The 5,853-nt window shown below is 40.9% G+C and overlaps 1 non-coding gene across 1 annotated transcript; it reads left to right on the forward strand.

Annotated features, from left to right (window-relative positions):
- The first annotated feature begins 2,634 nt into the window (after positions 1 to 2,634).
- Positions 2,635 to 2,768, forward strand: LOC118974057 (U11 spliceosomal RNA). The gene has a single exon (XR_005063644.1). It is a non-coding gene; the product is annotated as a U11 spliceosomal RNA (small nuclear RNA).
- Positions 2,769 to 5,853: the final 3,085 nt, after the last annotated feature.

Here is a 5,853-nt window from a genome sequence, read left to right on the forward strand (position 1 = left end):
TTCTGATGCCTCTAACTTGGGCTTCCATCGTCTTCAACCATATTTCCATCTTTTACTTACCATATAGCATTTATAATGACCTGTTAACATGTTTGCCTTTACAACTAGACCGCGAGTCCCTTGAGCATAGGGATTGTGTCCTATTCATGTTTGTAGCCCTACCACATAGCTTAATGTTTGGCTATAATCATTTGTTGAGTGAATGACCAGCACAGGTGTACATTTTATCCAAGAAAAAGAAAAGGGAGCATCTTTTCCTTTTATAGTATGAAAGAAGTAAGTGAGTGGCTGTGATTTCTGAAGTATTTCTAAGCATAGCTAAAAGAATGCAAGAGAAAACTTGCAACAGTTCTTTATTCAACAAACATCAAGCACCTTCCTTCTACCAGGTACTTTAGTAAGAGCTACGTGTGATGGAGCTTTCATTCTAGTGAAGGGAGGCTGATAATAGGCAAATAAAAGAGAAAGAAGAAAACTTCAGGGAACAGTAGAGCAGCAGTGCAAACCCAGCAGGTGTTCTGATGGGGAGCGCCTGAGCTGGCTGCCCAGAGTAGCTGCAGAAGAGGCCTTAGGAGGTAATCTTCAACTGGAGATCTGAAGGACATAAGAAGGAACAAAGCACATCATGTTCTGGGGGAACAGCACAGGCAACTGGCAGAGGGGGTCCCCAAGGCAGGAGTAAGGCTGCCACGTTCTAAGCAACAGAAGGGAGGCCAGTGTGGGTAGGACCTGGAGAGCAAGGGGAGAGGGTCCGGAAGTGAGTTTTTAAGGAGAGTTAGGGGTCCAATCATGGAGCATCTTGTAGGATGGGGAGGAATTTGGATTATGGAGAGCCGCTCATAGGTTTTAAGGTGGGGGGAATTATACTATCTGAGGAATGCCTTGCAAAGATAGATCGCTGTGTGAAAAATGGGTTGTAAGAGGTGAAGAGTAAGAAACTAGTCAGGAAGGTGTTGCAGCTTGGCGAGGGGATGTGGTCTGAGTCCGGGTGGTTGTAGGGAAGATGGAGAGGAATGCCTGTGGGATATTTTGGAGAATGAGTTTGGACAACTTACTGGCTGATTAGATGGCAGCAGAGGAGTAGAGGAATGAAGGTGACCAGGAAGTTTTTGGCTGGAGCAAAAATGCCATGGTAATTCTGTCAGATACAGAGCGGCAGTGGACTGGGTGGAAGAAGTAGCAAATCCAGGACTCGGGTTGCACAGGTTAAGTTTGAGATGCAATTGGACATCAAATGGATGTGTCAGGTTGGCAGGTCAGAGATGGTAGTCTGGAGTTCAGTGGGAAGGTGCTGGGACTGACACCCAAGTGGAATGATTTGAGGAGAGATTTAGTTATTAGAAGTGGAGTCTGTAACCTTAGATTATTCTTTCCGGAAGTTTTGCTGTTGTTTTAACAACTTGGTGAAGTGCATAAGGCCTTTGGACAAGTCTCTCAACTGAAAGTGGGTGGTAGTAGCACACGAATTAAGTTTTTACCACAAGGTGTCACTAATTCTTTGTTAGCTTTCAGTGAGGAAAGTGACTACAGCCCAACTGAATCTTGCACTAAGGAAATACTATTACTGTAAAAATCATATTACAAAATAGACCAGTCAGAAGGAAGGTATCTACACCGTGGAAGGGTTTCCTTTCCAGAGCCGGTTGCCGGCGCATCTGAGGTGCGTGCATGGATGCAAAGTATCCCAGGAGCAGCAGGCAGGAGTCTGCAGACCAGGGCTGTGGACCCAGAGCACAGGATCTGGAGACTGGAGTTCAACCCCAGTTTTGACTCCCTAGCAGTGTGGCCTCAAGCACCATTTAAATGATTCTTTGGCTGATTGACAAAGACAACATTTTTTTGTTGTTATTTTAAAATAGCAGAGATAGCAGATGCTCCTGTACCCACCTCACCCAATTATTTGAACAAATGAGAAAAAATAATGTGCTTAACAGTGTTTAGAAAATCATGAAGTGCTCTGTAAATATAAACATTATTTATAAAAATCATTTATGCCCAACTTTATAGTAATATAGGTATTACATAAGGCAGTTATATTAGTAGACTCTTGGTTGCAAATGGTGTAAGCCCAATTTGAACTTGCTGGCAAAAAGGGAATGTGTTAAAGTTTATAAGGATAGTTCAGTGACTCCAGAGATGGTGGGAGCAGGGGGCTGGGGTGCGGGTTGGGAGAGGGGGTTTGGGGGAAGTGGAGCTTCTAGAATCACTGGAATCAGGGATTTGAATGACAGCAATGTGTGCACCCCCTTCTTTCCTCTTTGCTACTGTCTGATGTCTTTGTTCTCTTTGACTCCAACTTACTTTCACCACCTAAGAGGAAACATTTGATATTATGAAGGTTATAGGGCTTCCACATGACAACATCTTACAGGTCGAGAAGATGAGAAGCCAGAGCTGGAGAAGTAAACGCTGTAGAATTACCTTGATTTTGGTGAAGAGAATATGAATTTCAAATTTATGAAAGCCACTATCATTTATACTGATCTTCAAATTTAAAAAAATAAAATGTTCTGGAGTGTCTAATATCCATGGGTCTGCATGTCTTTATTTCTTAAAAATATGACAGTGTTGCATTATAATCCATTTCTTCAATAACTTGACATTGTAAAAGGGTAAGATAAAAGGGTAGATGAAAAAAAGGGCTTCTGTCGTGAGTGGCACACGTGGGGCGGCTCGTATGCTCTTCGTGCGGAGTCGACATCAAGAGATTTCGGAAGCATAATTTTTTGGTACTTGGGCAGCTAGTGATCGTTGGTCCTGGCGCAAAAAAAAAAAAAAAAAAAAAAGGGTAGATGTACCTAACTTAAATCAAAGATTTAAAAGAATGAAAATTTACCAAAATAAAAAGGTTTAATTTCTTTGCAACAGAAATTTTCATTTAAAACATTTCACAATGGAATTCTTTTTAAAGACATTCTGATCTGAAGTACATGTTCATTTAAAAACCTATGTTTACATAACTCTTCAGGAGCGTATGTATCACAATATTATGAGGTGGTCTTGCTGTTATATATTTACCTTTTTAGAATCCCAACAAAGATGCTAATTGTTTTAACAAAAAAAAGTTAATTAGAACCATTACTAATGTTTTTTCTGCATATGCATTAATTAATCACATCATATTAGTTATTTGTGAGATTTTATCTGAAAATAAATTCTCCTAACCTGTATTCCCTTAGTAGGAAGCAGAAGCAAGTTTTTGTAAAGGTTCTTATATCGAATGGAATTTCTCTTCTGAGCCCTGTGGTTATATTGAAATCAGGAGCTGGAGACACTGACAGTTAAGTCCCCTGCCTGCTGAAAGGGCAACATCTCAAAAATAGGAATGGAGACCATAGCCTTCCCTGGGAGGCCGTGTTTCACTCCTCTTCATACAGCTGAAGTGTGGTGTCTGAAAATACTAATAACAATTGTAGAATTGAGCTTTATTGTGTATATGCCTCAGCATATGTGAGCATTATGTATTTAGATCTTTTTGATAGGAAACTAATATACAGGATATAACTGGGGCTTCTAAAGTGTGTTCAAGGATACTTCCCCAAATTAATAATGTCCTCATCCTTGAGATTTGTTTAAAAAGACAGGGTCAGGGACTCCTGGTTTAAAACAGCACTGACCGAAGTAGGGCTTTCTTCCCCCTCTTAACTACCCAAGGCAGCAAGGATAAGATCTGTCCCATTTCTGTCTAGAAGGACATGGCAGGCTTAAACAAGGGCAGGGGACAGGAATTGTGCAAAGCAGCCTGTGTTCTTGCTTGAGAAGGGGATTTAAATGCACTCAGCAGACATCCAAAGGCAATTATGATGAAGTATGGCAATTGTGCCACACTTGGCAAACACCAGCTATGGATTTATTTCCCTTAGTGGAAGATAAGAGGAGAAAGAGGAAGAGAATAAATCAATGAAAAAATGCTGCCAAACAGAAGAAAGGGACATGCACTTAACCAGTCAGAGGAAGATAAATCTCTAGAAGGGAAGCTGTTGGGCATCCCTAAAGACATGCACCACCCATGGGTAGGAGCAGAAAGTCAGAAAGGGAAGAATTCTGGAGAGTGAAAAACACAATTTGATGTCATTGAAAGGCAGTGATATTGGGGCAGAGATGTTTTTGGAGTGTCAGGGATTGTGCAAGGGGCTGAGAAGATAATGATGAATGAATTGCCGTGGTTCTTGCCTTAATGAGTCTGGGGCAGCCCGACAAGGGAGCAGGCCCTTCCGATACCATGTGATGTGTGATAAGAGGGCCGGACGGGGCACGCTAGAAGCTCCAGTACACCCAGTCCATCCTGGGGAGTCATGGCAAGCCTCCTGTGTGAAAGAACACTGAGGCTCAGACCATATGAAATTGCTGGAGTTTGCCAGATGGAATGATGGGGACAGTGTTCTGGGGAAAAGAATCACCTGTGTGAAGCCCTGGAGGTGAGACAATGCCTGAAATTTTGAGGAACTGAGAGTTCCATGTGTCTGAATCAGAGTACTAGGCAGGGAGTGTCAAGAAATAAAGGATTAATTAAAAGGATGTTAAAGATGTAGTGGCACAATTCAAATCCACATTCCAGAGGATGTTGTTGAATGTCCAATGATTTAAAGAAATGTTCCCAGAATCCATAGGAAAGAATTAAAAATCTTGACCCAGCATGGAAGATGATAGATACATGGGAGAGGGGCTAACAATTCAAGCTAAGATTTGTATTCCTATGGGCAAATAGAGGCAACTACGAAAGACTTAATTCATCAAGTGCTTCCAGAATTGAAAAGTACTTGAATACACACATCAGAAGGGTTCCCGACATTCCAAGAAAAAGTAATGGCAACATGTTTATATTACCAGGATATAGGAAACAGATTTTATAAGCATTCAGGCAAAAAGAAGCAAGAATAAAAATCCCACTGGCCTTAGGCTTTCTTGCAACACCCAAGATCAAAAGATAAACATCTAATAGAGTTTTTAGGAGAAAATGTTGGGAAAAACCTCATACCCAAATGGCATATGCTTTCAGATTTGCAAGGCCTTGCACTATAGACCATCCTGTCCCTTCAATAATGAAAATTTGAAAACTTCTGCTACCTGAAAGAGCAGTCAAAATGAAAAGCTCAGGGGAATGGGGAGATTCTAAGACCAACTTTATTCACTCCGGACCAATATGCAGCTCTTTGATCCACCTTGGTATGTTCTGGTATGTTCTGTGGTTGGAGGGTGAAGCTTGGCCTGAGGAACTTCCCTGAGCTGCTCTCCGGAGGCTGCTCCCATTTCCCAGAAAATGTATTTCTTGTGCCACATGCTACAGCATGTTTCAGGAGAAATGTCATGTTGGATGAGCACTTAGAACTGACTTGGTTCTGTTGTATGTTAATATTGGCTTCACTATTTACCTGGTTGAGATACGATGTCCAGAAGAATTAAGCACTCCCTCTTTCTCGAAATGAGGGCTTAACTAATAGTACAGCATATCAGCCATTCCTATCTTCAGGAGACTCGTATATTTTATGCATCTTTAAAATTCTAATGTTTACCTGATTTGTGATACTTTTAACTGGGCAAGACTAGTAAACCATGTATCAGCAGCCACTGAGTTATGAAGCTTCACTTTACCTAATCTTCCTCCTGGGATTTGTCAATGTCCCGTTATTACCTATAGTTTGGAATCAGTATATTCATTATGTACATATGATGCTATTGTCAGAAATGCAGCTTATCTGGTTTTCTATTTCTTAGAGAAAATCTCAGGATCAGATAAATGATTTTGTATTTTCTTTTGATCTAAGAAGTTAATGACTCACTTCATTAAGAGATGTATTTTAAAAGCATAGGAAAAAAGACTAAAAATCATAAAATTTCTACTCACTACTGCTG

Source organism: Manis javanica, chromosome 13 (assembly GCF_040802235.1).
Source record: "Manis javanica isolate MJ-LG chromosome 13, MJ_LKY, whole genome shotgun sequence".
NCBI lineage: Eukaryota > Metazoa > Chordata > Mammalia > Pholidota > Manidae > Manis > Manis javanica.